Raw genomic sequence first — 10,452 nt, forward strand, 5'->3', positions numbered from 1 at the left:
AGTGTCCGGCACTTGGGATTCCAAGGACCCACTAATGGCAGCATAGCGTCGTGAGGTGGATATTGTTGCAGGTCACTTTAAAGGTTATCAGGTGGATCATGTGGACCGGCGGAAGAATGAAGCGGCGGACGCTTTAAGCTGCCTGGGTTCCCAACGTAAACCGGTTCCACCTAATGTCTTCCTGGATGTTTTGCATAATCTATCTGTCAAGCTCCCTGGTGAAGAGGATTTGGCTGTTCCTGATCCGGAGGCTCAGTTGGTGGCGGCTCTTCATGTTATCCCGGATTGCACGGTTCCATATCTGGCGTATATGAACCGGGGCGAGTTACTAGAGGATGAAACCTTGGCCAGGTAGATAACCCGGCGGTCCAAGTCCATGACTATTATCAATGGAGAGTTACATCATTGCAGTGTGACAGGGGCGTTTCAACGCTGTGTGTCTCCTGAGGAAGGCTGTGAAATTTTGCGTGAGATCCATGAAGGAGATTGTGGTCACCACGCTGGTTCAAAATCTTTGGTGGCCAAGGCGTTTCGTCACGATTTCTATTGGTTGACAGCTCATGCTGATGTCGAGGACTTGGTCAAAAGATGTGATGGCTGTCAGAAATTCTCAAGGCGCGCTCATGTACCGGCTCAAGAATTGAGGATGACTCCAATCACCTGGCCGTTTGCAACTTGGGGGCTGGATATGGTTGGGACTTTCAAGAGGTCCAAGGACAAGAAGACCCACCTTTTGGTGGCGGTTGATAAGTTCACGCAGTGGGTGGAGGCAGAGCCAGTTAGTAAGTGTGACGCAGCCACGGCGGTTCAATTCATCAAAAAGGTGATCTTCTGGTTTGGTTTTCCACACAGCATTATAACAGACAATGGTACCAATCTGTCAAAGGGTGCCATGAAGGAGTTCTGTCAACGTGAGCACATCCGGCTTGACGTGTCATCAGTGGCTCACCCCTAGTCCAATGGTCAAGCTGAGAGGGCCAATCAAGAGATCTTGAGAGGCATCAAACCCCGGCTTATGGTTCCTTTGCAACGGACGCCGGGTTGTTGGGTTGAGGAGCTACCTTCAGTGTTATGGAGCATCAATACCACACCCAACAGATCGACAGGATACACACCGTTCTTCATGGTTTATGGAGCGGAAGCGGTTCTTCCTAGTGACATCCGTCATGACTCACCTCGTGTAGCGGCATACGTTGAAGCTGGCAACGAGAAAGCACGGCAGGAAGCTCTTGACCTATTAGATGAGGAGCGTGACATGGCGATGGCCCGTTCGGCGATTTTATCACCAAGATCTGCGTCGTTATCATAGCCGCCGGGTTAGAACCAGAACCTTTCAGGAAGGAGATTTGGTGCTTCGACTCATCCAAGATCAGACGGATATGCACAAGCTATCCCCCCCTCGGGAAGGACCTTTTGTGGTCAGCAAGAATCTGCACAATGGGTCATACTACCTAATCGATGTTCGAGAGCGCAAAGACTCACGTAAATCGGAGGAGGAGACCAACCGGCCGTGGAATATTGCTCATCTTCGGCCCTACTATACTTGAGCTACATGCTCTGCTTATGTACATATTATGACATTGTATATGTTATGATCAATATAATAAACCGAAACCTCAGCTAAAGTGGGGTATCTGTTGTTTTCTTACATCATGTGTGGTTACATGGAGCTTACAAAGTGGCATCCGGTTTACCCCTTGATTTAGCTTCTCAAAGCTTGATATTAGATCACTTGGGGGATTGGTCGTATCCGAACCATAGCTACACCTCTTGATCGGCGCAATGCCACAGCATCACTTAGGGGCTTGGTCGAACCCGAACCATAGCTACACCTCTTGATCGGCGCAATGCCACAGCATCACTTGGGGGCTTGGTCGAACCCGAACCATAGCTACACCTCTTGATCGGCGCAATGCCACAACATCACTTGGGGGCTTGGTCGAACCCGAACCATAGCTACACCTCTTGATCGGCGTAATGCCACAGCATCACTTGGGGGCTTGGTCGTATCCGAAACATAGCTACACCTCTTGATCGGCACAATGCCACAACATCACTTGGGGGCTTGGTCGAACCCGAACCATAGCTACACCTCTTGATCGGCGTAATGCCACAGCATCACTTTAGGGCTTGGTCGAACCCAAACCATAGCCACACCTCTTGATCAAATTCGGGGCCTGGCAGCCCGTGAAAAGCCTCGACTACAACGGTTTTTATTTGCCTTTTGCTGAGTTTTCTTTGTTTTAATAAGATTTGTGACGTTTTTAAACCGGTGTTTATCAGCCCGGTTAGGCTATCAACTACAAGTTGACAGTATACAATCAAATTATAATCCGGAGACTATCAGCCCGATCTGGTTTTGACTCAAAGTCACCAGTATGGAATAAACTGGTGTTTATCAAAGCCCGGAACGGTTTTCAGATAAGCTGGCATCATATAACAGGAGTTACTTCTACTCCGGATTAGGGTTATTACCCTCATTACAAAGTTGGTCAGCCAACACTATGCCTAAAGGTCACAGGTACCATATATTTCCATATTTGGTTATCTTTTACCTTGGTTATAAACCTTGGTCATATATATATTTGGGTATCATGACCCGCCCGGTGGTAAACCGCCAGGGCGTTTTAAGCTTCTTATCTGCAGGAACAACTTGAATAAATAGCTATGGATTATGAACATCATATCTTAAGCATGGCGGATTAACACGCATCAGTTGCAGATCGATATGCACGGAGGCATAATAGACCAAGTGTTTTAACTAGCCTATTACAAGGCGTTTCAGTGCCCAAAGGGATAATTGTTTCTCAATAAGCATTACAGCAAGTGGAAGACTAAACCAGCCCCCGGATTATGATTGCTTATCAGCTTGACCTGACGGCTGCGGATCATCTTGCACCGGTTCATCTTCGTCCCTACCCAGCGGCTGGAAGTCAACAGTTGTCCAGTCGATCCCAGTTAAAGCTTGGAACACAGCTTCGTTGCTTATAAGGGTGGACGGTTCATTGTCAGGGGCATAAGTGTGCTTACGGATTGGAGGGATCAGGTTTTGAGCCTCAGGAGTTGGTGCAGCAACCCGCTTGTTATTGGTATCATAACTCGCCTGGTAAAATGAAAGATCAACCTCTTCAGCAAGTCGACAAGCCATGGACGTACTTCCCGGTTTATGGCGCGGAGATCTTCAGTGCAAAATTTTGATCCGTCTTCTTTTAAGCTTGGGTAGCCTTTAGCCACGTCCGTCGGATCAAGATCAGGCACCCATGCTTTTGCCCGGGTTAGTGCGGTCAGAGCGCCAGCCCTTGCAGGATACCTCTTTAGCACTTCTACCCGGGCAGGCAGCATAGATAGCCTGTCTAAGGTATCCTTGATTAACGTCGGGGGCAGCTTATTGTGAGAAGCAGTGTAGATAATTCGTTGTGCGCCGGTATACAGTTGTTCTATCAGCGTGTAGGCAGCCTTCAGCTTCTTCTGAACATCAGAGCCCAGATGACTAATGCGAGTTCCTGCATCATTGCAAACATCAGCAAACCGACAACGCATGGGAAGATATGTTGAAAGTATAAAGTAAGGATGCTTACCAAACACAGCAACAGTCATGGCATGTATCTGCCACTTTACACCAGTCAGCTCGTCTACCACCGGTTTGAGAGCTGCTTCAGCGTCTTCAGCTCTTTTCCACAAAGCGGATTTCTCTGTGTTCCAATCCGCCCGCTCCTTGGCGAAGCTCCCCTTTAGCTTTTCCATAGCGGCTAAGGCGCTCGTCAGCTCATCTTTTGCTTTGGAAGTTTCGGCCTGTTGGAACTTCATGTTCTCTTGCAGATCAACGGTTTGGCTTTCCTTCTTGCTCAGTTCAGCCTATAAAGAGATAGATACATAATGAGTTGACAGTACATATTTGAAGTACCAAGCACATAACAAGTTATGCCCTTGATACTTGGGGGCTAATGCATATTTGCTCCTTATCAGAAATTTCTACAAGTCCCAAGCACAATACAAGTATTAATCTTGGCACTTGGGGGCTAATGTGTGTTTGCTCAAAAACTATTGGTATGGGAATTCTTATATAGTCCCGGTTCATCTTTATAAAGTTAAACCGACCCTTGGGGGCTATACCGGTGAAAGAGCAGTATGGCAAATTTTAAGGAACCGGTTCATCATAAAGAAGTAATCTGGTCCCTAGAGGCTAAATATGCAAAGTTAAGTTATGACAAAGTCCCGGTTTAGATTGGTATCATAAACCGTCACTTGGGGGCTACTGGGAGTTGATAAACTGCAATTGGACAAAAGAGAAAAATAGTAGTTACCTCATATCGCTCCTTCATCAAGTTTACCAAACTAGCTTCATAGTCACAGCTGGTACACAGACGGTTCAAGAAGCCAGAGTGAATGTCTTGAGCATTGAGATGGGCGTAGCTTGATAAATCGGCATTCCATTTTCCTTTGCCGATAGCAGAGAGCTCATCCTTGGCAATATGCTTTGACAAAGCGACAGGGTTGCCAGGAGTGGTGTGGCCAGTGCCACCAATCATAATGTCATCATCTTGATCATCAGCAGTCTTCGCTGGAGTTGGCGGTTTGTCAGTATCCTTAACCGGACTGGCCGGTTTGTCATCAGTTCGGACAGGGCTGGTTGGCCGGTCTGCATGGCTTGTAGTGTCAACTTGCACTTGTTCGGCAAAGAAGTCATGGTCTTGAGGTGGCGGATCATTAAGCATGTCGTCAGCGTCGGTTTCTTCCGGATCTGGAGTTGTTTCCGGTTCAGCAGCTACATTATCATCAGCTAGTTTGCTTAACCGAGCCTTCTTGCTGGGTCTTGGCTTGGCGCTGAGAAAAGATAGACATAAGGATCAGTACAGTATGTAAAGATAACACATCAAGAATAAAGACACATGCATAGCTCACCCAGGAACTGTTTTGAGGGGTGGAAGCTGCGTGGCCGATGACTCGCCAGAGAATGAGTGAGAAGTACCCTGATAATTTGAATCAGACGGGTTAAGAGGCTGGCGGAAACAACCTGCTTTTGGGCAGGAAGTATCAATGGGATAAGAGACCTCTGATCGGCGTTTCCGAACCGGACTATTCGGTAAACCGGCGGAGGTAACTACCTGGCCACTGTGCCGGGTTGTATGGCGAGCTTCGTGTTGCTGCGTCTTCAAAAGAAAGTTTGGGTCCAAATAAGCAAGAGGGTGAGAAAATTTTACTTTCCGGTTTGCTTGACGGATTTTTGATGTTGGCAGAGGATCTGAATCGGAGGAAAGAATGGTTACCTCTACGTCCTCAGCATGACTGCCTTCAGCGTCGTCCTCATAATAATCATTGTCAATGAGATGTACGAAAAATGAACCAAGAGAGTCAAGTTCTACCTCTGGTTCCGGGTTACCCACATCGTCATCAGCTGGTGGATCGGAGGATGCAGTGGTCCTTCTCTTGGCAGGTTTTTTAACAACCTTGGTCTTTGGACGAACTGGCTTGACCGGTTTATCTTGTGGCTTCGCCGGTTTGTCTTGGGATGGTTTCTTGTTCCAGAACAGATCATCACCCTATCAGAAAATAATCACACTTCAGAGAATATTTGGACAGAAGCAACTTCAGATAAAAAGATTATATGATTCTTACAGCTGGTGGTTTGTTGAAGGTGCAGAAAGGGAGTAGTCCAGTTTGGGCATAGACGGCCTCCGGTTCATTTAGTATCTTTTTTACAGCCTCAGTGACTTCTGCATCTGTAAGCTAAATGTCAATGTGCCGCTGAGCATCCTTCAAACTCCCCGTATACTCACACATCAAACCGGAGCGCCGGCTTAAGGGCAGAATACTCCAGCTTATCCAGCAACGAGGAAGATCAACTCTTGTCAAACCGTTCGCCATGAAGGCTCTAAGCTTTGATAATTGGGGAGCATAGTTGGCCCTTTCTCTTGCCGTCAACCTCTGAGGAAAAGGATGTGTGTTGCTAAGGCGTTCAGGGTGGTAACCCGGTAGGGGTTTTTCATCAGATGGGGATATATCCATGCAGTAAAACCAAGTCTGGTTCCACTCTTTGGGGTGACTGTGGAGTTTGGGATGGGGGAAGGTGACTTCCTTCCTTTTCTGAACTGCCATTCCGCCCAGTTCCGTATTGGGTCCATCTGAGAACTCTGTGCGACGGTTTAAGTGAAAGAAATCCCTAAACAGTTTGACTGAAGGTTCCTCTTGCAGATAAACCTCACAAAAGACTTGGAAGTGGCAGATGTTGGTTACAGAATTGGGACCGATGTCTTGAGGGCGCAGTTGGAAACTAGCCAGTACATCCCAGAATTTTTTTGAACCGGGAGGGCTAAAACCTCGTCCGAGATGATCAGCGAATACGACTACCTCTCCATCCTTGGGTGTAGGAGGATTTTCCGGGCCAGGGACCCTCCAGTGGATGACATCTTTTTTAGCTAAAGCGCCCGTTTTAACAAGATTGTTTAACTGCTCTTCGGTTACTCGAGAGGGAGCCCAATTGCATTCATAGACTTGCTTGGCCATGGCAATGGAAATCTGATACATGATTATTGCCGGTTTAAGATTTACAGTGGACAACTACACAACAGTATAAGGATACAAGCATATTGATAAACCAGAATTGGTTATTTGTAAACCAGAGTCTGACAATGGAAACAGTACAATGATGAAAGCATTGGCGGTTCAAGAGGGGACTAATGGTATCTACTGGGTCATCATTTTGTATATGAAGTTAAACCACCCAATCTGGTATTAAAGATGTATAAGTGAAGGGAAAAACAGGTTTCACAAGTTGGCATTATAATTTTGGATCTACCGCATGTCAGAAAATGAAAATATATTCAGACCTAAATATTGGTACCGAAGCAGTTGATGAAGGTTTAGATGGGATCTTCTACTTAAACGAGATGCATGGATGGAAAAGAAGGGCTACGACTATCGCCGTACAGGATAAATATCAAGGTTTGAATCAAAGAGCTATTGCACAACGACGAACACCGACGAACACCGATGAACACTGAAACCCTAATGACAGATCTATGGCGGAAGGAAAGAAGGCTTACCGATGCTGATGGAAGAGCGGAGAGGCGCCGCGATTCTCTGGTGCGTTCAGGGTGATGCAGCGGCCGGAGTTGAGGCAGAAGCGAAGGTCCACGGTGGCGGCATAGCTCCAAAGGTCGGGCAGCGCAAGGAAGAAGAAGACATGAAGAGATACGGGGGGGGGGGTGGAAAGACCCCCTGGCCCTATTTATAAGGGCAGAAAGATAAGCGTCAGGCGCGAAAATCAAGGAGCCTAAATTTTGGATATGAGGCGGAGCTGTCGCCTCGATTGTTGGAGGCTCATTAATGACAGGTGATGTCACGGCGGTTTACCATGATCCTAGAAGATGATGTCACGGCGGTTTACAAGATTGTGTGAAGATGATGAAGAAGAAATTTTCTTAAGTATTGAGGATTGACATGAACCGGTTCAAATCAATCTAGGGCCTAATGTTGGGGATATTACCACTGGGCGTAAACCGGCCAGGAGAGGCTGGGTTAACCCCATAAGTAGTTCATGTGTATCTGAAGACCAAGAAGACAGACGGTGAAGCTTCATGAAGGCCCAGGGCCCAAAGCCGGTTTAAGGCCTGTAGACATAAACCGGCATTGACATGTAAACTTGTGTTGTAAGATAGAAGTAGCAGAGACCGAGCCGGACACGATTATGATCCGGCCTCAGGATTCTGTAAACCGGCGGGCGTCAACCCATGTATATAAGGGGATGACCCGGCGGCGGTTCAGGAACAACGGACAACAACTCGAGACTCAGGCAAAGCGTATTCGCTCCCTGGTCATCGAAACCCCATCAATTCCATCACAACTAGACGTAGGCTCTTACCTTCATCGTAAGGGGCCGAACTAGTATAAAACTCTCTTGCGTCCCTTGTCCGCTTTTACCCCTCTAAGCTAACCCGTAGCGATGGCTCCACGACTAAGTCCTTTCTCTAGGACATCTGCCGTGACAAAACCACGACACCCAGTCCGAACTAAAAGGGTGCACTCTCGTAAGTCACCCGATCCAATTACAAAGAAGCAAAAGCCCACTACAGGGCGTGGAACCGTATTGGAGGGATGGCTTAATGGGCCATGCAAAATTCACAATACAACGGATACCATACCAACACACAGCCTTAGAGCATGTTGGGTACTCCGGCAGGTGGCCAAGAGCGGTGAGGATCTCCTCATTAACAATACCGCAGAGCACCATCCCGTGGAGAACAACAATACAGTATTGACAATCTTCGAGACCTTCACCTCAAATAATAGGCGTAAGTGAGCACTCCGCAGGCTTGCCGAAGTCTGCCACGTGGCAGCAATAAATCCATGGAGCGATACGGCCATCACCTTCAACGCCAGTGACGAACCTAAATTCCGAACAGCTAGAGCACCAGCCGCCTTGGTCCTTAGTCCAATTGTGGACGGCTTACGGCTTACTAAAGTGCTCATGGACGGCGGCAGCGGATTAAACCTCATCTATGGGGAGACTCTTCAAAAAATGGAAATAGACATAAGCCACATTGAGCAAAGCAGCACGACCTTCAGAGGAATCATCCCTAGTCGGGAGGCACGATGTGCTGGGAAAATCACACTAGATGTGGTATTCGGCACACCGGAGAATTATAGGTCCGAAGAAATCACATTCCAAGTGGCCCCGTTCAATAGCGGATACCACGCCCTTCTAGGGCGGGAGGCATTCACGATCTTCCAAGCCATACCCCATTACGGGTACATGAAGCTCAAAATGTCCGGGCCCAATGGAATCATCACTCTAACTAGTGATCCGGACATAGCACTCCACACCGAAAATAAAACAGCCGCACTGTCCCTCGAGGCGTTATCCGAAGCCCTCGCGGCCAAGGAATTAACTGCGCTGCGCTCCACAATGGACAGGGACGACGTGATACTTGACAAAAGATTCAAGTCCACCTCTTTTAAACCAGCGGATGAAATAGTCAAATTTCAAGTCCATCCAACGGACCCTACAAAAACAGCATCCATCGGGGCACAGTTAAACCCCACAGTAGACGCCACACTACGGGAGTTCCTGCGCGAGAATTGGGACATATTCGCCTGGCATCCTTCAGACATGCCAGGAATCCCATGCAGGCTGGCCGAGCATAGCCTTAACATTCTAAAGGGATTCAAGCCGGTCAAGCAAACTCTTCAGCGCTTCTCTGAGCCTAAGCGACAAGCTATGGGAGAGGAGCTAGCCAAGTTAGTGGAGGCCGGATTCATTCGAGAAATAAAACATCCGGACTGACTAGCAAACCTGGTGATGGTACCAAAGAAGGACAAATCCTGGCGCCTATGCGTCGACTTCAAGGACCTTAATAAGGCTTGCCTAAAGGATCCCTTCCCCCTCCCTCGCATCGATCAAATTATCGGCGCTACCACAAGACACGACTCGTTATGTTTCCTCGACGCATACTCCGGATACCATCAAATAAAGATGGCGGAGTCCGATCAAGCCGCAACGGCATTTATCACCCCATACGGCCCCTTCTGTTTTAACACCATGCGTTTCGGGCTCAAAAACGCCGGTGCAACCTATCAGCGCATGATTCAGACATGCTTGGAGAGACAGATTGGCAAAACAGTGGAGGCATACGTAGACGATGTGGTCATTAAAACCAGACACGTCGAATCCTTAATAGACGACTTGAGGCTCACGTTCGACAATCTCTGAACATACGACATTAAGCTCAATCCGGAAAAATGCGTCTTCGGCGTGCCCACCGGAAAGCTCTTAGGCTTCATCGTCTCCAACAGAGGAATCAAAGAAAATCCGGCTAAAATCCGAGCTCTGTCACAGTTGGCCATCCCAACAGACCTTAAGCAAATCCAGAAACTAACGGGATGCGTGGCTGCCTTAAGCCGCTTCATCTCCCGATTAGGGGAAAAGGCACTGCCTCTTTATCGCCTTCTTCGATGCACAGAACACTTCGAGTGGACGGATGCGGCCACGGCTGGACTAGAAGAAATAAAAGTCGTTCTGGCCACAAACCCAATCTTGGCCGCACCTAACGTCGGTGAACCAATGCTGCTATATATAGCGGCAACACACCAAGTTGTAAGCGCAGTGCTCGTAATGAGAGATGGACGGAAATAAGTTCCCGCTTCAAAAGCCGGTATACTATGTATCCACTGTCCTCACTCCATGCAAATCATGGTACCCACATTATCAAAAGATAGCATACGCGGTCTTCATGGCATCCCGGAAACTACGACACTACTTTCAAGAGTGTTCAATCACGATGGCCTCTGAAGTACCACTCAACGACATAATAAATAACCGCGATGCCACGGGCCGGATTGCTAAATGGGCTATCGAGCTCCTCCCATTCGACATAACATATAAACCACGGCGAGCCATTAAGTTGCAAGTACTGGCGGATTTTGTCGCCGAATGGACGGAAGCCGAACTCCCTA

This window comes from Aegilops tauschii, chromosome 6, assembly GCF_002575655.3.
Source record: "Aegilops tauschii subsp. strangulata cultivar AL8/78 chromosome 6, Aet v6.0, whole genome shotgun sequence".
Classification (NCBI taxonomy): Eukaryota; Viridiplantae; Streptophyta; class Magnoliopsida; order Poales; family Poaceae; genus Aegilops; species Aegilops tauschii.